Here is a 24,689-nt window from a genome sequence, read left to right as displayed (position 1 = left end):
ACATTGCAGTACAATGATTCTTGATATTTGCGTATACTTCTAGAATGTACTAGAGCTGAATATAGAAATTAAGATTTTACACTTAATGTGAGTTTTGAACTCACGACCCTCCAGGCAACAGTCTAGTATCATAACCAGTACACCACAGTAACTGTGCTACTCAGCTTCTTCTGCGCAACAATATTGATGGATTTTACTGAAAATTATTCATGTGTTGTTCAAGACGCTGTGCAAGGATTTCATCGGGAGAATAGTCAGGCCACATTACATCCATTTGTTGCCTACTTTGGTGCCAAAGAATGTGAGAGTATTAGCATTTGTATGAGCAGCAACTGTCTCCATCATGATACCATTGCTGTCAATGCCTTTCAGATAAAGTTAATAGCACAATCAAAGATAAAGAAGGAAAACATAAAGAACATTTATTACTTTAGTGATGGTTCAGCTGCTCAATATACGAATTTCAAATGTTTTCTCAATTTATGTCTACACAAAAAGGATTTTGGCATCACTGCCAAATGGAATTTTTTTAGAACAAGTCATGGTAAATCTCCTTGTGATGAAACTTCCTGACAGATTAAAACTGTGCGCCCGACCGAGACTCGAACTCGGGACCTTTGCCTTTCGCGGGCAAGTGCTCTACCAACTGAGCTACCGAAGCACGACTCTCGCCCGGTACTCACAGCTTTACTTCTGCCAGTATCCGTCTCCTACCTTCCAAACTTTACAGAAGCTCTTCTGCGAATCATGCAGAACTAGCACTCCTGAAAGAAAGGATATTGCGGAGACATGGCTTAGCCACAGCCTGGGGGATGTTTCCAGAATGAGATTTTCACTCTGCAGCGGAGTGTGCGCTGATATGAAACTTCCTGACAGATTAAAACTGTGCGCCCGACCGAGACTCGAACTCGGGACCTTTGCCTTTCGCGGGCAAGTGCTCTACCAACTGAGCTACCGAAGCACGACTCTCGCCCGGTACTCACAGCTTTACTTCTGCCAGTATCCGTCTCCTACCTTCCAAACTCTACAGAAGCTCTTCTGCGAATCATGCAGAACTAGCACTCCTGAAAGAAAGGATATTGCGGAGACATGGCTTAGCCACAGCCTGGGGGATGTTTCCAGAATGAGATTTTCACTCTGCAGCGGAGTGTGCGCTGATATGAAACTTCCTGACAGATTAAAACTGTGCGCCCGACCGAGACTCGAACTCGGGACCTTTGCCTTTCGCGGGCAAGTGCTCTACCAACTGAGCTACCGAAGCACGACTCTCGCCCGGTACTCACAGCTTTACTTCTGCCAGTATCCGTCTCCTGCCTTCCAAACTTTACAGAAGCTCTTCTGCGAATCATGCAGAACTAGCACTCCTGAAAGAAAGGATATTGCGGAGACATGGCTTAGCCACAGCCTGGGGGATGTTTCCAGAATGAGATTTTCGCAGAAGAGCTTCTGTAAAGTTTGGAAGGTAGGAGACGGATACTGGCAGAAGTAAAGCTGTGAGTACCGGGCGAGAGTCGTGCTTCGGTAGCTCAGTTGGTAGAGCACTTGCCCGCGAAAGGCAAAGGTCCCGAGTTCGAGTCTCGGTCGGGCGCACAGTTTTAATCTGTCAGGAAGTTTCATATCAGCGCACACTCCGCTGCAGAGTGAAAATCTCATTCTGGAAACATCCCCCAGGCTGTGGCTAAGCCATGTCTCCGCAATATCCTTTCTTTCAGGAGTGCTAGTTCTGCATGATTCGCAGAAGAGCTTCTGTAAAGTTTGGAAGGTAGGAGACGGATACTGGCAGAAGTAAAGCTGCGAGTACCGGGCGAGAGTCGTGCTTCGGTAGCTCAGTTGGTAGAGCACTTGCCCGCGAAAGGCAAAGGTCCCGAGTTCGAGTCTCAGTCGGGCGCACAGTTTTAATCTGTCAGGAAGTTTCATATCAGCGCACACTCCGCTGCAGAGTGAAAATCTCATTCTGGAAACATCCCCCAGGCTGTGGCTAAGCCATGTCTCCGCAATATCCTTTCTTTCAGGAGTGCTAGTTCTGCATGATTCGCAGAAGAGCTTCTGTAAAGTTTGGAAGGTAGGAGACGGATACTGGCAGAAGTAAAGCTGTGAGTACCGGGCGAGAGTCGTGCTTCGGTAGCTCAGTTGGTAGAGCACTTGCCCGCGAAAGGCAAAGGTCCCGAGTTCGAGTCTCGGTCGGGCGCACAGTTTTAATCTGTCAGGAAGTTTCATATCAGCGCACACTCCGCTGCAGAGTGAAAATCTCATTCTGGAAACATCCCCCAGGCTGTGGCTAAGCCATGTCTCCGCAATATCCTTTCTTTCAGGAGTGCTAGTTCTGCATGATTCGCAGAAGAGCTTCTGTAAAGTTTGGAAGGTAGGAGACGGATACTGGCAGAAGTAAAGCTGTGAGTACCGGGCGAGAGTCGTGCTTCGGTAGCTCAGTTGGTAGAGCACTTGCCCGCGAAAGGCAAAGGTCCCGAGTTCGAGTCTCGGTCGGGCGCACAGTTTTAATCTGTCAGGAAGTTTCATATCAGCGCACACTCCGCTGCAGAGTGAAAATCTCATTCTGGAAACATCCCCCAGGCTGTGGCTAAGCCACGTCTCCGCAATATCCTTTCTTTCAGGAGTGCTAGTTCTGCATGATTCGCAGAAGAGCTTCTGTAAAGTTTGGAAGGTAGGAGACGGATACTGGCAGAAGTAAAGCTGTGAGTACCGGGCGAGAGTCGTGCTTCGGTAGCTCAGTTGGTAGAGCACTTGCCCGCGAAAGGCAAAGGTCCCGAGTTCGAGTCTCGGTCGGGCGCACAGTTTTAATCTGTCAGGAAGTTTCATATCAGCGCACACTCCGCTGCAGAGTGAAAATCTCATTCTGGAAACATCCCCCAGGCAGTGGCTAAGCCATGTCTCCGCAATATCCTTTCTTTCAGGAGTGCTAGTTCTGCATGATTCGCAGAAGAGCTTCTGTAAAGTTTGGAAGGTAGGAGACGGATACTGGCAGAAGTAAAGCTGTGAGTACCGGGCGAGAGTCGTGCTTCGGTAGCTCAGTTGGTAGAGCACTTGCCCGCGAAAGGCAAAGGTCCCGAGTTCGAGTCTCGGTCGGGCGCACAGTTTTAATCTGTCAGGAAGTTTCATATCAGCGCACACTCCGCTGCAGAGTGAAAATCTCATTCTGGAAACATCCCCCAGGCTGTGGCTAAGCCATGTCTCCGCAATATCCTTTCTTTCAGGAGTGCTAGTTCTGCATGATTCGCAGAAGAGCTTCTGTAAAGTTTGGAAGGTAGGAGACGGATACTGGCAGAAGTAAAGCTGTGAGTACCGGGCGAGAGTCGTGCTTCGGTAGCTCAGTTGGTAGAGCACTTGCCCGCGAAAGGCAAAGGTCCCGAGTTCGAGTCTCGGTCGGGCGCACAGTTTTAATCTGTCAGGAAGTTTCATATCAGCGCACACTCCGCTGCAGAGTGAAAATCTCATTCTGGAAACATCCCCCAGGCTGTGGCTAAGCCATGTCTCCGCAATATCCTTTCTTTCAGGAGTGCTAGTTCTGCATGATTCGCAGAAGAGCTTCTGTAAAGTTTGGAAGGTAGGAGACGGATACTGGCAGAAGTAAAGCTGTGAGTACCGGGCGAGAGTCGTGCTTCGGTAGCTCAGTTGGTAGAGCACTTGCCCGCGAAAGGCAAAGGTCCCGAGTTCGAGTCTCGGTCGGGCGCACAGTTTTAATCTGTCAGGAAGTTTCATATCAGCGCACACTCCGCTGCAGAGTGAAAATCTCATTCTGGAAACATCCCCCAGGCTGTGGCTAAGCCATGTCTCCGCAATATCCTTTCTTTCAGGAGTGCTAGTTCTGCATGATTCGCAGAAGAGCTTCTGTAAAGTTTGGAAGGCAGGAGACGGATACTGGCAGAAGTAAAGCTGTGAGTACCGGGCGAGAGTCGTGCTTCGGTAGCTCAGTTGGTAGAGCACTTGCCCGCGAAAGGCAAAGGTCCCGAGTTCGAGTCTCGGTCGGGCGCACAGTTTTAATCTGTCAGGAAGTTTCATATCAGCGCACACTCCGCTGCAGAGTGAAAATCTCATTCTGGAAACATCCCCCAGGCTGTGGCTAAGCCATGTCTCCGCAATATCCTTTCTTTCAGGAGTGCTAGTTCTGCATGATTCGCAGAAGAGCTTCTGTAAAGTTTGGAAGGTAGGAGACGGATACTGGCAGAAGTAAAGCTGTGAGTACCGGGCGAGAGTCGTGCTTCGGTAGCTCAGTTGGTAGAGCACTTGCCCGCGAAAGGCAAAGGTCCCGAGTTCGAGTCTCGGTCGGGCGCACAGTTTTAATCTGTCAGGAAGTTTCATATCAGCGCACACTCCGCTGCAGAGTGAAAATCTCATTCTGGAAACATCCTTGTGATGACATTGGGGAACAGCAAAAAGACTAGCAGCCATCCTAATCTCCAGAGGCCCTTAGATAACCAAATATTGATTCCATATGGTTTGTGCAAATTCTGTGATGATACCATTCGAGGCATCAAGTTTTTCATGTACGAAAAGAAAAAAAAAATCAGCCTGATCAAGAAACAAGCTTTGACACAAGACATACAATATCTGGAACAAGAGAAAACCATCAAATTAAGCCAATTAATTGTAATCAGCTCAGGGTAAGCAGAGTTTCTAATGGTGCTACAGCATTCACAGTTAATGTCTTCGAAGCAGATGAAGAAATTTCAGCAATCTCAACTTCATGTTTACAACCAGGACAATATGTTGCATGTATGTATGAGAATTTTTGGTTGGTTAGAAATGTGTGTGAAGTTTCATATAAACAACAAGATGTCCTCACAAGCTTTATGCATCCACACAGTTCAGCTCATTCCTTCAGCTGGCCAACTGCTAAAGACACCAGCTGGATTCCTGAGCAACATATTTTCATGACTTTAGAACCTCCATCAACATCATCATCAGAAAGACAATACAGTTATCGGCAACCTGTTATTGACAGAACTGTAGAACTGTTTAATCAAAAATGGAACTGACTCTTAAGTATTTTTGTTTTGCAAATTTACTGTGTTGTGCATTATACTTATTTTTATTGCATGCATTAAATTGATCTTTGAAACTGATTTATATACTGGAATAAAAAAATAATTATGGGACTTAATGAGCAAAATATTTCACTTTTGAATCTTCTCAAAGTGCTAAAATAATAACTTTTGAAACGTATCCTTACTTATCAAAATGCAAGATCCAGAAATTAAACAGTATAGTGTTTGAAAGCTTAAAGCATGCTCTTTCCAGCTGTGGTAATAAAAAAAGGATTGAGCAAGAAACAGTTGAGACACTGCCCCCCAAAAATCCCCTAAAACTTGCATGTAGAAAATTTTGGCCCTCTTTGCTGGTGCATCTTTTCATCTAGGCATCCAGTGTCAATTAAATTTGATCCACATATAGACATCATAGGTAGGAATAACCCTCTTAAGTTTTGGAGTGGTTGGTTCATATGAAAAATAGCAGTGGTTGGTCAAACCTTGGCTCTCAGAATAGTGCGACGAAGTTTTTAGCCACTTTAAGAGGCTTATATCTATACTTAGGTGTGGCCAAATCACTAACTTTTGACATGTTTTGACCGGGTGCCAGTCTTTCAATTTGACGCCACTTCAGTGACCTACAGTCGATGAGGATGACAGGATGATGATGAGGACAGCACAACATCCAGTCCCTGGGTGGAGAAAATGCCCCGACCCTGCCGGGAATCGAATCCGGGCCCAGAGGATTGACAATCCGTCATGCTGACCATTCTGCTACCAGGAGCAGACATGTCAACCACTGAAGATATTGCACTGAAATTTGGTATATAACCATCCAACACCAAATTTCATTAGATTTGGAGGTGGTCGATTGGGGACCCCTGTTCCCCTTTACACGGAAAGAGTCGTGGTGCACTTGTTACACCTGCAAATGGTGTCACTGATGTCTGTATATATACAGAACAAGTGTTTCATTCTAGAAGTAAGGGAGGCAAATATATCTGTCCACAGAACACTATAGATTTAATGGTAAAAGAAGTTTAGTGTATGTGTATGAGCAAACGTTTGTTTCTTAACTTGAGTGCCCACAATTGCCGGTGGACACCCATTTTGTGTTACTTTTAAAAGCCATTGTTAAATGATACCTACAATCCTGAATTACCCATGGGATGAAAATTACTTTTTCCACACCTACAAAATTCTATGGTAATAGACAAAACATTGTATTCCAAAACCAGTAATAGATTTATGAGCAAAGGTGGTTCCATTCTTATGGGCATGACTTTTTGCAGCTGGAAATGAAGCAGTAACATGAAAATAAGACAATTTGTTACAGATATAATTTATTAGTGTAACAGACGGCCCAAAGCCATTAAACTGATAGTGTAGGGCAGAAGTCATATACCTAAGAATGTTTAAATCAATGTGGAGTGACATTTATGAATCAGTGAAGAATATTCAGATAACAGATTTATTTTAGAAGGTTTAATTTCATTTGACCAAAAGTTGATCTTTCCTCAGAATCTGTGACAGGATCTTGTGAAGTACACACAACCTGGAAAGTATCGTTTCATTTGTATCAGCCTTTTCTTGCCATAAAAATTTATTGCCTGCTCTAATAAGAAATTTAACTAAAATGTTTTTCTTCACATTATTCACTTACAACTTGCCCAAAAAATCATGCAAATGTTGTTCTGACTCTAGTTTAGCATTAACCCACTGATCAGTAGACGGTGAAAAGCTTTCGTCATTGAAACTGATAATGTAAGGATTCATGGGTGTATCTTTTTCGACACTGTGATCCGCAACAAGTTTACAAGATGGAAGTGTGCACCAAGTATTATCGGAAATTGTGGATGTGAGTGTTTGGAAAAGAACCAATATCACTCCAATGCTGCTTTAGCTGATCAGCATACAATATCATCTCATCTGCTAGAACTTATATTAACTTTGTCAGATATATATTTTGCACACTGTTTCAAAAGTTGGGCAGTGAATAATGACAGTTTGTCTAGCTTTCACACACTGCCACACTCAGTGCTTCAGCATTCTTCCAAAAGCATCAGCAGCTCTTTTGCATGGGACATACAAAAGAAATGCCAATTTAAGACAATACCATACTCTTCTTTTTTGGATCACCAGGTCCCGGGTTGAATTCCTTGCTGGGTTGGGCATTTTCTCTGCCTGGGGACTGGGTGTTTGTGTTGTCTCCATCATTTCATCATCATCATCATCATCATCATCATCATCATCATCATCATTTGTGACAGTGGCTAGATTGGATTGAGTAAAAATTGGACTGTGTAAACATTGGAACTTCGGTTTGTGGAGTGCTCAGCTGCAAAGTCATCAGTCCCCGTACAAACATCATCGTTGTCATCATCATCATTGTCGTCGCCGTCATCGTCGTCGTCGTCATGTTAGCCGTTTCTGCATAAATAATGATTTGTTCAGGACTCCAGTGGGCACTCTGCACTTTATCCTGATGAAGTTCTTGGAGAAATCAATCTGAAGAATGTAAATTATGCTAACTGAAAATTTTTAAGCTTTTGTCATTTCAAAGAAAACTTTACTTATTTTTAATGACATAGTAGATAAGAAAATATTGTAATTTGTTGTCCAACATTTTGAAAACAGCATCTGTAGAAACTTTCAGCTTCACTTCTAGCTACTCTTTCTGACTTGTCATTATTCAACTGATATTAGCTGATAAGTTCATCTGAAAAAGAAGACAATCAGTTCAGGAATTCTTCATACTTCTTTAAATTTTCGCTTTCCTTGAAGTTGCCAAATACACAAGATTTTTTTGATGTGTCACTTTAGAAGCTCTCTGCTTTTTCTTGGAAAACTTCTGATGCTCTGGACTCTGATGGACAGTAGAAAATTGAAGTTATTGTGATATTTGCAAATGCAAACATTTGCTGGAATTTTTGGACAAAGAAATAGACATGGTCTAAAAGATACGAAGAATGGGAGAGCAATTTTCACATCTGGATGTTCAATTTCAGATAATCCTTGCCCTTCAGAAATTGTCATACAGGAATACTTCTTTTGTTGTTTCTCTTTACAAAAAGCTGTTCTAGTGACTACTACATTTTCTACTAGGGGTGTAATGTGATGTATCAACATGTTTCTGAAACTTATTGCCATACAATTTGTGACTTCATCCAATGCATTGCATTGTGACTTATTACCTGTTTTCATTGCTATTATCATCTCAAACATTAGAAAAACTCCAATTTTGCATCTGTAACAGCATTTCTTGTAGCCATGACATTTTAAAATACTTTTTTCTCTGTAACTTTATCTGTATTGTTGTGGTCTTCAGTCCAGAGACTAGTCTGATGCAGCTCTCCATGCTACTATATGCTGTGCAAGCCTCTTCATCTCTGAATAACTACTGCAACCTACATCCTTCTAAATCTGCTTAGTGTATTCATCTCTTGGTCTCCCTCTACGATTTTTACCCTCCACACTGTCCTCCAATACTAAACGGATGATCCCTTGATGCCTCAGAATGTGTCCTAATAACCGATCATTTCTTCTAGTCAAGTTGGGCCACAAATTCCTCTTCTCCCCAATTCTATTCATTACCTCTTCATTAGTTACGTGATCTACCCATCTAATTTTCAACATTCTTATGTAACACCACATTTTGAAAGCTTCTATTCTCTTCTTGTCGAAACTATTTATCATCCATATTTCACTTTCATACACGGCTACACTCCATGCAAATACCTTTAGAAATGACTTCCTTACATTTAAATCTATACTCGATGTTAACAAATTTCTCTTTTCCAGAAATGCTTTTCTTGCCATAATCAGTCTGCATTTTATGCCCTTCCTACTTCGACAGTCATCAGTTATTTTGCTCCCCAAACAGCAAAACTCATTTACTACTTTAAGTTTCTCATTTCCTAATCTAATTCACTCGTATCACCTGATTTAATTTGACCACTTTCCATTATCCTCATTTTGCTTTTGTGGATATTCATCTTATATCCTCCTTTCAAGACATTGCCCATTTTGTTCAGCTGCTCTTCCAGGTCCTTTTCTGTCTCTGACAGAATTTCGATGTCATCGGCAAACCTCAAAGTTTTTGTTTTTTCTCAATGGATTTTAATTCCTACTCCAAATTTTTCTTTTGTTTCCTTTACTGTTTGCTCAATATACAGATTGTACAACATTGGAGATAGGCTACAACCGAGTCTCACTCCCTTCTCAACCACTGCATCCTTTTCATGTCCCTCGACTCATATAGCTGCCATCTTGTTTCTGTACAAATTGTAAATAGCATTTTGCGCCCTGTTTATGACTCCTGTCACCTTCATAATTTGAAAGAGTATTCCACTCAACATTGTCAAAAGCTTTGTCTTAAGTCTACAAATGCTAGAAACATAGGTTTTCCTTTCCTTAACTTATCTTCTAAGATAAGTCGTAGGGTCAGTATTGCCCCGTGTGATCCAACATTCCTACAGAATCCAAGCTGCTCTTTCCCAAGGTTGCCTTCTACCAGTTTTCCATTTGTCTGTCCAGAATTTGTGTTAGTATTCTGCAATATGGATTATTAAACTGATGGTTTGGTAATTTTCACACCTCTCAGCACCAGCTTTCTTTGGGATTGGAATTATTATATTCTTCTCGAAGTCTGAGGGTATTCTGCCTGTCTCATACATCTTGCTCACCAGATGGAAGAATTTTTGTCATTTATGGCTCTCCCAAGGCTGTCAGTAGTCCCAATAGAATGTTGTCTATTCCCGGGCCCTTGTTCCGACTTTCAGAGCTCTGTTAAATTCTTCATGCTGTATGATATCTTCAATTTCATCTTCATCAATGCCCTCTTCCATTTACATAATATTGTCCTCAAGTACATCATCCTTGTATAGACCCTCTATATACTCCTTCCACCTTTCTGCTTTCCCTTCTTTGCTTAGGACTGGTTTTCCATCTGAGCTCTTGATATTCATACATGTGGTTTTCTTTTCTCCAAAGAACTCTTTAATTTTGCTGTGGGCAGTATTATCTTACTCCTAGTGATACATTCTTCTACATCCTTAAATTTGTCCTCGAGCCATCCCTGCTTAGCCATTTTGCACTTCCTGTCAATCTCATTTTAGAGACGTTTGTATTCCTTTTCTCCTGCTTCATTTACTGCATTTTTATATTTTTCCTTTCATCAGTTAAATTCGGTATCTCTTCTGTTGCCCATGGATTTCTTCTAGTTCTCATCTTTTTACCTGCTTGATCCTCTCCTACCTTCATTGTCCCATCACTCAAACCTACTCATTCTTCTTCTACTGTATCTTTTTCCCCTGTTCTTGACAATCGTTTCCTAATGCTCATCCTAAAACTCTACAGCCTCTGGTTCTTTTCGTTTATCCAGGTCTCATCTCCTTAAATTCCTGCCTTTTTCCAGTTTATTCAGTTTTAGTCTACAGTTCATAACCAGTAAATTGTGGTCAGTCCACATCTGCCAGTGGAAATGCCTTACAATTTAAAACTGGTTCCTAAATCTCTGTCTTACGATTATATAATCTATCTGAAATATACCAGTGTCTCCACGCCCCATCCACGTATACAACCTTCTTTCATGATTCTTAAACTAAGTATTAGCTATAATTAAGTTATGCTCTGTGCAAAATTCTACCAGGCAACTTCCTCTTTCATTCCTTACCCCTTGTCCTTATGCACCTACTACTTTTTCATCTCTTCCTTTTCCTACTGTCGATTTCCAGTCTCCCATGACTATTTAATTTTCATCTCCCTTAACTGTCTGAATAATTTCTTTTATCACATCATATGTTTCTTCAATCTCTTCATCATATGCGGCACTAGTTGGCATATAAACTTATACTACTGTGGTAGGAGTGGGCTCATGTTTATCTTGGCTACAATAATGCGTTCACTATGCTTTTCATAGCAGCTTATCCCTGTTTCTAATTTTTTATTCATTATTAAACCTACTTTTGCATTACTCTTATTTGATTTTGTATTTACAATCCTGTATTCACCTGACCTGAAGTCTTGTTCCTTTGCCATTGAACTTCACTAACACCCACTATATCTAACTTTAACCTGTCCATTTCCCTTTTTAGATTTTCTAACCTACTTGCCCGATTAAGGGATTTGACATTCCATGCTCCGATCCTTAGAATGCCAGTTTTGTTTCTTCTGATAACGACATCCTCCTGAGTAGTCCCTGCCTGGATATCAGAATGGGGGACTATTTTACCTCCAGAATATTTTACCTAAGGGGACGCCATCATCATTTAATCATACAGTAAAGCTGCAAGTCCTCAGGAAAAATTACGGCTGTAGTTTCCCCTTGCTTTCAGCCATTCGCAGTACCAGAGCAGCAAGGGCATTTTGGTTGATGATCAGTCAATCATCCAGGCTGTTGCCCCTGAAACTACTGGAAAGGCTGCTCCCTTTCTTCAGCAACTACACGTTTGTCTGGCATCTCAACAGATACCCCTCTGTTGTGGTTGCACCTACAGTATGGCTATCTGTATCGCTGAGGTATGCAAGCCTCCCCACCAATGGCAAGGTCCATGGTTGCATGGTTGATTGGGGGGGGGGGGGGAGACTTTATCTATGTAATTTGTTATGGATGTAGCAGTTAATGTGTTCCCTGGACTAATTTGTTTTTGTTTTTGTAAACTATTAAAAGTGTTTCCAAATTGTATGGAGATGTCTAAATTACTTGTTGAAAACAATGGCATAGCAAAGTTATACCAAAAGGCATTAATTTTTATGTAATTTGAGTAAATCTTCATCAGTTCTGTTTCACTAATAATGTTATCTATACACAAATGTGGCATAAAGTATTGTACAATTTCATCAATTACACATCCTGACTTTTGAACTAATATACAGGAAGCCAAAATCTATTGCACTTCCAAATTATGCGTTTTGGTTTTGGTTTTTATGGAGTGACCCTAAACCAAGTTCCTTAATGATACTGTGAAAAGGAATAAAGAATTTGTGAGACAGTATTGGAGTCGATCAAGTGTGTTATCTGTTGTTGAAATTTCCTTTGACAGATGTGATTACTGAATAAATCTGCAGCATTGAGTGGAATCGTTGCTTAAAATCATGACAGGTATGTATTCTAGAATATGCGAAATCAAAAAACAAAATAGACAAAATTTAGAGTGACCTAAATGTTTCATAAATATAATGTGATGATAGAGAAGGAAAGACTGCCTGACATTAAATGTACAATTTTTGCTTTAGTGAGAATGCTTATATTAATGATTCTGTGTAGAAATATTGTTTGGTAGAATTGCTTACTGTTATGATCAATTTTTGGTACTTAAGGTAGGCATTTTTCGGCATTTTCGGGAAACTATAGAATATTTTTGGCATTTTCTAAATGTAGGTTTGGCATGAAATATGTTTTAGAGTTGGCAGCACTGATAGTAGTGATGTGTGGCAATATGGCTCTGACTCGTTTATGTAGCTATTAAGTGTGTTTGTGCACTTTTCTTTCGCTTTGGCCATGTTGAGTCAGAACTTTATATTAGAATATATAGTTATTCAGGGACCATGAACTACTCTGAGAAGTGAAGTGGAGGCTGGAGTTGCCATTTATATCAAGAATCAATACAAAATATGCCTCCAATTATGCAGTGATTAACATATTGCACATTCTGTTAAAAAATAAAAGAAAAGAAAGAAAAGAAATAGCAGAACTGATGAGAAATTGGTAGAAATAGTCGCAATACAGTGAGTTCCATCTGATGCTTATGAGCTTTTTATGCAACATTTACATGCATTATTAAAGTTTTAAATTTCCAAGGAGAATGACATACATACTGTTCTGTTAAGAGAACATTTTAATTTAAATGTTCAGGACAAATCTATTATACACGTATACTCAAGTTCCTTGTTGTTTCATATAATCTAACTCTCCCTCATACAATTTATAACAACAATTACAGTAATCAATAGCACTTTTGTTGAGAACATTTTTATAGACACATCAAGATGGCTATCCTTTCTCAGCTCTTCATTGATTTTACAAACAACAAATTGTTAACAGAACACAGCATGGCATTAGGAGAGATTTCTGCACAACAACTACAGCTACTGAATTTATCCATGAAGTATACACCCTCCTGGATGAAAGAATGAAGACAACTGGCATTTTCTTAGATCTTTCCAAAGCCTCCAGCTCAGTCAACAGTGGGCTGCCCATTAAGAAGCTGAAAGCATGTGACATCAAAGACTGATACAGTAAAACTTCATTTATACGTTTTTCAATTATACATTTTTCTCACTTATACTTCTTTTTTTACGTGTCCCAGTGAAATATCCATTGTGCGCACACATTGTGATGCAGCGTTTCAGAGTGGGTTGCCGGGAAATGAATTGGTAAGGCCAATATTAGACTATAAAAAAAAATTGATAGTGTAATAAGGAACTTTGACAAAGTTAGGCATTAGTCAAATTTTCTTTGATTAAAACCAGCACCTCGCCTTAGATTTGATCGCAGAAAGTGTTCGTCTTACATTTAGTGCATAGAGAAATCAACTGCTGCAGCTACCTGACATACAATGTTTATCAATATGACTCCCAAATTTACATGATGCGTGGCATATATAATGAAATTGATAGAAATATTCAAGGCAGATGAAGCACTGTGTAGGTTATGACATCCCGAATACAAAAACAGAATAAAAAGTGGGAGCTATAAAAAAAAAATTGTGGATGCTATTAGGCATGAAGTACGGCCAGGATATACCCCAGAGAATATAAAGGAGAAACTCTACAACTTCTATGGAAATAAAAATTTTTCATGAGTGCAGTACATATTAAATTTATTTGCCTTCACATATTCCTCCTTCAGTGCAATATAAATAGGTAGCTTCAAACACTTCTGGTATTATTTTTGTCAATGTGCAGCATTAGAGTGCTATAGCGGTACTGTAAACTAGAGCAGCTAGAAATTGCAGTATAATGGTCTGCAAGTCTTGTCTTTTGCGGATGTAGCATTTCTGAGGAGAGTATTCAGCTTCATAATATGAGGAGCCACTTTCTTGAATACTTATTGAAATGTACTCTTGTCCATTCCCAAAGGGATTTTCATACGACTTTACGTCCTCGACTTGCAGCTCCCATAGCAAATTTTGTTGTATATCTTTTGCATCTCTCCATGAAGTCAACGGCTTCACCCAAGTATGTTTCTTTTTTCTTCTGCTTCTCTTGCAAATGCAATGACAATGCAATTGCAGTGGATGCAACTACAGACCACGTATAATTTTGAAACTTCCTGGCAGATTAAAACCGTGTGCCGGACTGAGACTCGAACTCAGGACATTTGCCTCTCATGGGCAAGTGCTCTACCATCTGAGCTACCCAAGCACGACCTACGACCCATCCTCACAGCTTCAGTTCTGCCAGTACTCATCTCCTACCTTCCAAACTTTGCAGAAGCCCTTGTGCGAAACTTGGTAGGAGAGGAGGTACTGGCGGAATTGAAGCTGTCAGGGTGAGTTGTGAGTTGTACTTGGGTAGCTCAGATGGTAGATCACTTGCCCGTGAAAGGCAAAGATCACGAGTTTCAGTCTTGGTCCGTCACACAGTTTTAATCTGCCATGACATTTCAATCAGTGCACACACTGCTGCTGAGTGAAAACCTCATTCAGGTATAATTTTACTTACAGCATCGGTGGCGTAGTGTGCTGACGTTGGCAACAACCCTTCATTGCTGTATAAGCCCATACTGTATACACACTTAACATATCACAAAAAGTGTATTAAACTTCCATGCAAAATAGATACTAAAGTCTCAAAGTTCCAGTCTTCTCGAGGTATAATAATCCAGAAGGTGCCATAGGGGTAAACCCTTTGTGCTTCCTTTTCTTAGTTTATGCAATGAGACTTTACACTCAGTTGCAACTAAGAGTTTAATGGAAGTAACTGTATATTTTCTATGCCAAACGCTAAACACTAACATCAGTAGAACCCAGCTACTAACATTTAAAACAACTGGTGGCCATGATGTTGAAACAAACAATATATTTGTTAGTACATCAGTAAAAACATAATGTTAAATTTCTTGGTGCCCACATGGACAAAATCTTCCTTGGGTAAATCACATTAATTCTGCATGCAAGAAAATTAATTGTGGAAATATAGTTATTCGTCTCATGATGTACATTTGCAATCAATTTGGTTCGTGTATAGGAAACATGTCAAAAATTTATGATATTGTTGTAATGGATTGTAAATGAATAAATAATAATGCTACATTGATATTTCCAGGATATTAACACACTGTATCCAGCTCAAATTTCCAGTTTGTCCTGTATGAATTTATCTTCTGAGTAATAACATTACAGTGTCAGTGCCTCTTATAGCTTCCTTTTAAATGGACCTAAATTCATCTGCATAACTTTTTCCCTTTTAATTTATTATAAATTTTCAATCATATGGATTGATGTCCCTGGGCATACAGTTTGAGGCACTGGGTGGGAAGCATAAAATTTTCTTTGTTTCTTTTATCATGTGAATGGACAAAATGGTTTTCCTAGGCATGAAAGAGTTAATATTTTAAGTTTTCTAAGTAACATGGTTCTTCATGGTTTACAGTGCACATATTTTGAATGATATTTTCTGTATTTTTAGTATCCGCACTATGTTCATCATGTTACCTGAAAAACAGTGTGATACCATACATAATAATGGATTCAAAGTAGCTTGTACATGCTACTTTTTGTGTGTCCTTGTCAGTTGCAGCTGATAATATTTGCACTGCAAATGCAAAGATGCTTAACTCTTTGATAGGTACTCAACATATGCCTGCCAGCTCAAATTTTTATCTGGATTTAAACTTAAGAATTTGAATAAGTCAACTTCTTCTCTATCTTAGTTGTGAATTATCTTGATCTGTTCACATTTTGACTGTTCATTCTTGAATTCCATCATGTGAGTCTTAGATATGTTAAGATTCAACTCATTTAGCTGAAACTAATTTTCTAAGGTACTGAGGGTACTGATTTCAGATTTGGGACATTTTTTCTGAATCCTGATTTTCAACTAAGACAGAAGTATCATCTGCAAACAGAACTGATAGCAGTTTGCATCTCATACTGGCAATAACAAGACAAAGTCAAAGCTTAAACATTGTATACCATGGAACAGTTTATCCATTTTGGGACTGAACTGTGGGGCTGTGTGACTGACCTGCCTCTGAATAGAGTATTGGTAGTATAGAAGAGGGCACTTAGGTTAGAGCACGGGCTAAGGCCCGGAGAGTCTGTCATGAAACCTTTGCCCAACATAAATATCTTAACAATACATTCCTTATTTTCTTATAAACTTAATATATTTTTTGTGAATAGTAGAAACGAACTAAATAACTGCAGTGATACTCATAATTCTGATTCTAGAAGTATGGGTAACTACTTCAGGCAGAGAACAAAATTATAAATAATTGACAACACTCTTTATATTAATGAGCTATGTTTCAACAAGCTGCCATATACTGATAAACTTATGAACCAAAGTTGTTCCTCAGAGAGTTAAAAGTTTACCTAGTTAATAAATGTTTCTCCTTGTGGTGTCACCACCAGACACCACACTTGCTAGGTGGTAGCCTTTAAATCGACCGCGGTCTGTTAGTATACGTCGGACCTGCGTGTCGCCACTATCAGTGATTGCAGACTGAGCGCAGCCACACGGCAGGTCTAGTCTAGAGAGACTCCCTAGCACTCGCCCCAGTTGTACAGCCGACTTTGCTAGAGATGGTTCACTGACTACATACGCTCTCATTTGCAGAGACCACAATTTAGCATAGCCTTCAGCTAAGTCATTTGCTACAACCTAGCAAGGCGCCATATTCAGTTACTATGTCTTCTGAACAGATAATATTGTGACTCATGTACCGTCAAGAGTGACGTTCATCATTACTGGATTAAAGTTAAGTATGAAACTAATTAAATCTGCTTTCTGAATTCTAATTCCTTGTCATGTTCCAGAACTCACGTCAGTATAGTTCTTCCCTCCTCATGCCAGCCTGCGTGAGCTAAAACGCGTGCATTTCGGCCTCCTCTAGTAACACGATGTTGGCTCTTCTGCCAACACTACACTCTTCACTCAGTGAATTCTATGCTACATGTTGTCTATTGCAGCATGTGGTATATTTAGAATGTTAAGATGAATATATATGAGGTCTGTTCAAAAAATTCCAGAACATTCATAATTTCGCACCAATGATGTGTTGGAACGAAATATGGTTGACATCTCTGCACAAGCCTTTGTTTATTGTGTAACTGCCGGAAGTTTCATTGTTGTATGTCTATTAGTTATTGTTCAGTGCTTAATTGAATAGAACATTGTGTCATACAGTTTGCAAATTGGCAGAGTTAGAGGAGCAGCGCATATGCATTAAATTTTGCCTGGAATTCAAGAAAATCTTTACAGAGACAACACCAAATGATGCAGGAAGCCTGCAGTGATGAGTGCTTAAGTCATACTTAGTGTTACAAAAGGTTCACACAGTTTCAAAAAGACTGGACGGATGTTAAAGATCACCTTCGTTGAGGACACCTATCGATATCTACCGACTATGCTCATGTCAGGAACGTCAATGAAATTGTGCGTACGAATTGAAGTTTGATGGTCCGAGAGGTTGCAGAAGAATGTAACATTTCAGTTGGATCATGTCATAAAATCCTGACACAGCATCTTGGAATGCATCATGATGCTACCAAGTTTGCCCCACAGGTCATGAGTAAAGTCCAGAAATACTTTCGCCTCACAATCAGTGAAGAGCTTCCAGATTGTGCAAATGAGAATGAGATGTTCTGTAAGAGAATCATAACTGGTGATGAGACATGGGTCTATGCTTATGATGTAGAGACTAAGATTCAGTCTTCACAATGGGTCGGGAAATGTTCTCCAATACCAAAAAAAAAGCTCATACAGTCAGGTCAAATGTCAAAGCCATGCTGATAGTTTTCTTTGACTTTGGAGAATTAGTTCATAATGAATTCATACTACAGGGACAAACAGTTAATTGATGGTACTATCAGGAAGTGTTGCGACAGTTACAAGAAAATGAGAGAGTGGCCTGAAATGTGTCAAGACAGTTTGTGGCTCCTGCATCATGATAACACACCTGCACATTCAACCATGTCAGTGTGTGACTATTGCACAGAATGAAAGTATTGTGCTGCCTCATACTCCATACTCTCCTGACCTGGCCGTTGAAGAAGTTTTCTTTAATTTCCAAAGTTGAAAGGACGAAGATTTCCCAACAACAGACAAGATAAAAGAAAATTCACAGATGGCAGTTCGCGTGATGCAGCAAGAGGTGTACCAAGACTGCTTCTGGAAGTGGTAACAGCATTGGGAGTGGTATATTGTTTGTGGAGGAGTGTATTTCAAAGGAGACCATGTGCAGTAAGTGAAAGATAAGTTCCAGAATTTTTTAAACAGACCTTTTATACCATTACTGTATGTGAGTATTATTTGTATCAATTTTTTACTCAACCCATGGATGACATTTGCAAAAATCATCAGCTGGTAACTACATGCAGCAAAATGTAAATAAATAAATAAAGATGGCAAATAAATTGTGCAAATTGTGCAAATACTTGCAGTTAAATTATAAGACTAACAAATAAAAAAGAAATTAAGGACATATAAATGAACAATGAATTGTATTAGCACACTGGAAAGATGTACATAACTCTCTTGGCATCAGTGAAAAAAATGGTACAACATATTCTGTAAAGTATCCCATAGTTCCCAAGAAAAGAGTTTCAAAACATGTTAAATTGCGATTCATGTTTGCTTATTTATTGTTTTGAATGAATTTACTGAGATGGTGAAATCAACTGCAACTGCTGCTAAACATATCAATTCATTTTCTGCCATAGAAATTCTTGACACAATGTCATTTGTAATACTGACTGAAACTTGTCATGTGTGATACTGACTGTAACTGCTTAGCACTCATGTGTGAGATGCTGAGGTGACTGACTGACTGGAGGCAATATGACATGTGACAGATTGCTGCAACTCATCTGTCCCTTTAGAGTCTCGCCCCTTCTGGATAAATTTCTATGAGTGACCATATCCCCGTGATCAAAACAAAATATTGGAATGAGAAAACATAATTCCACTAAGTAAGTGCTTATTTATTAGGTTAAGAGACCTGGCCACTAGCAATTCCTTTGAAGACTTGAAATTTGCAAGTGCAGTTTCACATTAAAATATTTGAGACATAATTATGTAAATGTGCCATGCAATAATTTAGGCATTAAAGGATTATATTTGAGTAGGTGTGTACACATACATAAATGTCTATTCATAATTTTGCATGATTAACTTTTTTAAAACATCACCCTCATGGCCATTCCCTGTATTTTCTGAGCAACAAATTGTATAATTCATTCTTAACATCTCTATTTTTATACTCAGGTGCTCTAACATCCCACAATGTCAGCAGTGATTCATAGAATTCAATGTGCTCTAATTATAACACACTTTCAGCTTCTTTTGAACACATTTTCAACGCAACAACAGTGAATGCAATGATATTGTGGCACTATTGACCATCCAGGGGCCGCTTAAGGACCTGACCAGGCAGATCTCAGCCTCGTGGCACGGCCTGCTGCCTAGAGTCATGGCCAGAGGAACCCATTGTGCATACACAGAACTGAGATTTTTCTCTTTTCTGCACATATGTCATAGTTGAGCAGCTCTGTTCAGTTTGTGTGTGCTCTTTTAAGACTGGTTTACACTGGAGAGGAATGCAAATGCCACTGACTGGGCATTCAGAAACAGTGTACCAATGCTCACTACCATTTGCTTGTGTGTGTGAATAGATGTTTACAGAGGAGAGAACAGAAGAGAGTATAATAGAGTAAGCGTAGCCTATGAACCAGGTTATTGTTTTTTTGGTGTTAATAATAAGCGCACTATATAGTTACAGATATTACGTAAAACTTTGATATTCAGAGCGGTTTATTTTTCATGGTGAACCCACTGTTTTTGGGGGAGTAGATGTTTGAATTTGTGAGTTCTGTGAAATATGCAGAGGTAGTGCCCTTAAAACTAAACTGAAGCTTCAGCTTACCTTCGCATTATTCCAGTTTTTTCAAAAATATTGACACATTGTCAGCTGGAAGTATGTGATCTTCGTAAATGTTTGTATAATAATTTATGATGTTATGATTACTTAAATATGTTTTAATTCAGTACTAATGTTAATATGCTAAGAGGATGGAAACCATCAACAAGCGAGTCATTATCAAAAATTTTAATGAAACATAGAAGCACAACACAACTGAACAATACACAATGGTGTACATACACAAAGACAAAGAAAGCCAAGTCAAAGATCGTAACCTCAAATGTGAATGACAGTGTTCTAGTGATCGATGGTCACCGGAAATACCTCCCTCCCCCCCTCCTCCCCCTTTGGGAAGCACAGAGCGCGGGGGAGTTGCAGAGCAGGCAGTGCAATTGACAACAGGATCTTGCATCTGCTCAGGTTGGTGGAGTGGATGTCCTATGCAGGAGTGGTGGAGGTCATTGGTTGGAGTGATGTCCATAACCAAAGGTCAAATGGGGACAATGATAGAGAGCCAGCCATTGGAGGAAATTTTCACTGAAATAAGATCCTGGTCAGCATTGGGAGGAAGCTCAAAAGAGTTCAGGAGCCAGATGTGCGTGGTTGATGCGTCGTCTCAAGCTGGTGGTGAGATGACAAAGATGAGACCATTTGATGTTTGCTGTTAAGTATGATGTTGAAGGTGTTCTGCCCGTGAGTGAAGACTTCGTGAGGGCCTGAGTATGGAGGCTGAACTGGGTGTGAATACAGTCATCACGGAGCATCACATAATCACAAGTGGCCAATTCTTTGTGGACAAAAACATGGGTTAGAAAATGAGGCTGTAGAAATGCCATACAGACGTGCGCGTTGTGTTCATCAACCAGTGCAGGCAGCTCATTGTCCTGTGGGATAGTAAGAGGAGCAACCAATTGTGCAAGTGGGACATGGGGCTCACCGCACAACACGTCTGTGAGTGATGACTGTCAGCTGCATGTATCCCTAAAAGGGTCCATAGTAATGTTTCCAACAAGGAACTACCATGGCACGAGTGCTGCCATAAGTGTACGGAACCAGTGTTTCATGAAAGCAGTGCTCTGTGGGAGGTAAGTGATGGTGTGAAATTTGTCAACACCGCAGAGCTTCCAAGGTTTTGAGAAGAGCAAGGACACAGAATAACCGCCCTGGTCTGTTGTAATTGAAGAAGGGCACTGAAATGGGCAATCCAGGCATTAATGAAAGTGTTTCAGCTGTAATGCCAGAGAGGGTAACAGCTTCAACCCTCCTCATGTTTCGGTAGTTGTTGGTGTAGGAGGTCGACTTGCAATGACCAGTGAAGGCAGTACAGCACTGCCAGTGGCAAAACGTTGGCTGAGCAGTTGCAGGGGTTCCAGTGATGCATCATCTGAGGTGGTTGTGGTAAGGTCGATGTGATGTCAGCATGCAGCATTGCATGCATGAACATGCAGAAGGTTGATGGTTTGGGAGCCTGAGGATGTGTAATGCGGGGAGGCGTGGAAGTGCAGTTGACTATCATGTGGGGTACAGCTGTAGCTGCCGGAATCTGTATAAGGAAAAAAATAGCGCACAGATCCCAGGCTGCTGAGCAGCAGGTTCGAAGTATGTAGACCAGTAGTTGCACATTGTGAGGTAATATCAAGTCCAGAACATACATTGTCAACCAGCTGGGCAATGTGTGATGTGCGAAGTGCTGGAATTGACATAACTGTGTGGAAACACTGAAGTCAGTGCACTGTTTTCAAGCCATTGTGCATTCAATGAAGTTAAATCATTTATTTGAGTCACATAATGGCAGAAACGTTCCTGCTGCAGTTTAATGACAGGATGTGTAGGATGACAGATTTGAGATGAATAATGTTCAATAGAATGTACGCAAGTCCAGAGTTGCACACACTCAGGTACTTATTTCACTCATCTTTTCAGTGGTTAGACAATTTAGTTGAGGGAATGAGTTAAGCATTTCTACTTGTGCTTTGCTACTCTCAACTTCAGTTCCAGTCTTGTCCATGAGTGGCTGGACATTTTGGTGCCACTAACAGCCTTTACACATGACCAGAATTTCTTTGGGTTTTGAGAAAGATCATTTGACAATATTCTGCTACATCAGTCATTGAAGACTTCATGCATTGCTCTCTTTACAGCTGATAGTGTTTCTCTCAGCATCTCTCTATCTATAGTCCTATGTTTTGCTTTATACCTATTATGCAGCAGTCTCTGTTCCTTTAGGTAAGTTTACCATGGAAGATATCTCCCATTAAGAAATGTCCTACTGGGTACATATCTATCCAGTGCATTATCAACTATGCTCTGAAACTTGAGCCATTGTTCTTGTACATACTCCTGTCCTGAACTAAAAGTTTCAAGTTCCATTGATGTATGACACTGTTGTTTCGCTGTCTAGTTTGCTGACCATTCAAACCTTTCTGCTTGACTTAGTTGCCATTTGTATTTTGACATTAATTGGTGCTATTACTTCCTCATGGTCACTGATACCAGTTCTGTTTTGGACTTCTTCAAAGATGTCAGGTCTGTCTGTTGCCATTATATCTAATATGTTTCTGTCATGGGTGGAATTACCTGTTCTAGGTAGTTTTCAGAGAAAGCATTTAATAACATTTCACAGGCTGTCCCATCCACCATAACTAAACTATAAATATTCCAATTAATTGTTGGATGGTTGAAGTCTCCTCCAATGAATACAGTAGTATTAGGAAGAAGTAATGTAAAAGTGAACTGAGTTTTCCTCTAAAGTTTTCTGTTACATCAAGACAGTCTGGTGGTCGACAGAAGGAACCTATTGTAATTTTTTGAGCACCCTATATACTAAGTCTTCCCCAACTTAATCTTGGTGGATTTAAGTTTCTTGTGTGCTGCAACAGACACACCACCTCCATTTCCCATTTCCCTAACCTTTTGGTACAAGCTTAAAATTTCCCTAAAGGTCTCAACTGCCATCAACTTCAGGTTTTAACCAGCTTTCTGTACCTAAATATTATGTGCACTTCAATGTGTTTTAGGAGTGCTTCGAACTCTGGACCTATGTTGTGCATGATTTGGCAGTTAACCACTAGGATTTTAATACTTTCATGTGTGGGAGGCATTTCTTTGAATCTTACACTGGTACTTCTGGGTTTCCCACAGCTGTTGTTATATGGATTGGATGGAGAGCCACCTAATTTAGAAAACGCTTTTGTGTATCCCACACATAGGCTGCTGCATGAGTAGCTGCCTCTGACGTGTAGTGGATACGTGACCTATTTAGGGGGACCCTATGACTCTCAACTCTATAGCACGAGTCTAGGAAGTTGCAGTCTACCTTGTCACAGAGTGTCTGGTTCAAGCCTGCCACTCAATTAAAAACCAGTGGGTTACGATCTGTTCTCGGGATAATTATGCACATTGTGAGCTTCATTGACACTCCATGAGTAAAGTTGGTTTCTCAACCCTGTCTGCTAGTCACTGGAATGATTCAAGTATGCTTCAGACTCAGACAACATGCATTGTTTGTGCCAACTTGTGCCACAACCTGTAGTTGGTTACCCCCTGTTCCCTCAGTGGCTGTAGGAAAAGCCTCTTCAATGCACAGAATGGGGCCTGCAGGCATACATTCTGAGTATACCTTGTGCTGCTTCCCATCCATCTCTTGGTCTCCCTCTGCAATTTTTACACTCCATACTTTCCTCCGCTACTAAATTGATGATTCTCTGTTGTCTCAGAATGTGTAATACTAACTAATCCATTCTTTTAGTCAAGTCACATCTCAATTCCTTTGTTGCCAAGTCTACCATCTAATCTTCAGAATTTTTCTGTAGCACTTTATTTCAGAAGCTTGTATTCTCTTATAAATTTCTCTTCCCCAGAAATGCTTTTCTTGCCATTATAAGTTTACAGTTTATATCCTGTCTTCTTCAGCCATCAGTTATTTTACTGCCCAAATAGCATAACTCATCTACTACTTTCAGTCTCTCATTTCCTAATTTAATTTTGCCAGCATCACCTGATTTAATTAGATTCTATTCCATTATCCTTGTTTTACTGTTATTAGTGTTCATCTTATATCATCTTTTCAAGCCATTGTTCATTCTGTTCAACTGCTCTTCCAAGTCACTTGCTGTCTCAGACCAAATTACGGCATCGGCACATTTCAAAGTTCTTATTTCTTCTCTCTAAACTTTTAATTCCTTCTCCAAATATTTCATTGGCTTTCTTTCCTGCTTGCTCAATGCACAGGCTACAAACCTGTCTCACTTCCTTCTCAAGCACTCCTTCCTTTTCACACCCTTTGATTCACTCATGTAACTGCCATCTGGTTTTTGAACAAGTTGTATATAACCTTTCACTCCCCCTATTTCACGCCAACTACCTTAAAATTTTCAGAGTGTATTCCATCCAATTTTGTCAAATGCTCTCTCTGCCTACAAAAGCTACAATTTATAGGGGTACTTTCTAAGATAATTCGTAGGAGGAGTATTGCCTTGTGTGTTCCAATATTTCTCTGGAACCCAAACAGATCTGCCCCAAGGTTGGCTTCTACCAGTTTTTTCATTCTTCTGTAAATAAGTCATGTCATTATTTTGGATTAAAGTGATAGATCAGCAATATTCACACCTGTCATC

At 40.1% G+C, this 24,689-nt stretch overlaps 12 non-coding genes across 12 annotated transcripts; 9 read left to right on the top strand and 3 right to left on the bottom strand.

Annotated features, from left to right (window-relative positions):
- Nucleotides 1-586: 586 nt before the first annotated feature.
- Nucleotides 587-661, bottom strand: Trnas-cga (transfer RNA serine (anticodon CGA)). Its single transcript has one exon. It is a non-coding gene; the product is annotated as a tRNA-Ser (tRNA).
- A 225-nt stretch (nt 662-886) lies between these two features.
- On the bottom strand, nt 887-961 carry Trnas-cga (transfer RNA serine (anticodon CGA)). Its single transcript has one exon. It is a non-coding gene; the product is annotated as a tRNA-Ser (tRNA).
- Nucleotides 962-1,186: 225 nt separating this feature from the next.
- Nucleotides 1,187-1,261, bottom strand: Trnas-cga (transfer RNA serine (anticodon CGA)). The gene has a single exon. It is a non-coding gene; the product is annotated as a tRNA-Ser (tRNA).
- Nucleotides 1,262-1,515: 254 nt separating this feature from the next.
- On the top strand, nt 1,516-1,590 carry Trnas-cga (transfer RNA serine (anticodon CGA)). The gene has a single exon. It is a non-coding gene; the product is annotated as a tRNA-Ser (tRNA).
- Nucleotides 1,591-2,115: 525 nt separating this feature from the next.
- Nucleotides 2,116-2,190, top strand: Trnas-cga (transfer RNA serine (anticodon CGA)). Its single transcript has one exon. It is a non-coding gene; the product is annotated as a tRNA-Ser (tRNA).
- A 225-nt stretch (nt 2,191-2,415) lies between these two features.
- Trnas-cga (transfer RNA serine (anticodon CGA)) lies at nt 2,416-2,490 on the top strand. The gene has a single exon. It is a non-coding gene; the product is annotated as a tRNA-Ser (tRNA).
- Nucleotides 2,491-2,715: 225 nt separating this feature from the next.
- Trnas-cga (transfer RNA serine (anticodon CGA)) lies at nt 2,716-2,790 on the top strand. The gene has a single exon. It is a non-coding gene; the product is annotated as a tRNA-Ser (tRNA).
- A 225-nt stretch (nt 2,791-3,015) lies between these two features.
- On the top strand, nt 3,016-3,090 carry Trnas-cga (transfer RNA serine (anticodon CGA)). The gene has a single exon. It is a non-coding gene; the product is annotated as a tRNA-Ser (tRNA).
- A 225-nt stretch (nt 3,091-3,315) lies between these two features.
- On the top strand, nt 3,316-3,390 carry Trnas-cga (transfer RNA serine (anticodon CGA)). The gene has a single exon. It is a non-coding gene; the product is annotated as a tRNA-Ser (tRNA).
- Nucleotides 3,391-3,615: 225 nt separating this feature from the next.
- Nucleotides 3,616-3,690, top strand: Trnas-cga (transfer RNA serine (anticodon CGA)). Its single transcript has one exon. It is a non-coding gene; the product is annotated as a tRNA-Ser (tRNA).
- A 225-nt stretch (nt 3,691-3,915) lies between these two features.
- Nucleotides 3,916-3,990, top strand: Trnas-cga (transfer RNA serine (anticodon CGA)). The gene has a single exon. It is a non-coding gene; the product is annotated as a tRNA-Ser (tRNA).
- Nucleotides 3,991-4,215: 225 nt separating this feature from the next.
- On the top strand, nt 4,216-4,290 carry Trnas-cga (transfer RNA serine (anticodon CGA)). Its single transcript has one exon. It is a non-coding gene; the product is annotated as a tRNA-Ser (tRNA).
- The last annotated feature ends 20,399 nt before the right edge of the window (nt 4,291-24,689 follow it).

Source organism: Schistocerca gregaria, chromosome 2 (genome assembly GCF_023897955.1).
Source record: "Schistocerca gregaria isolate iqSchGreg1 chromosome 2, iqSchGreg1.2, whole genome shotgun sequence".
NCBI classification, from domain to species: Eukaryota; Metazoa; Arthropoda; class Insecta; order Orthoptera; family Acrididae; genus Schistocerca; species Schistocerca gregaria.
This window is presented reverse-complemented; position numbering and strand designations above follow the sequence as displayed.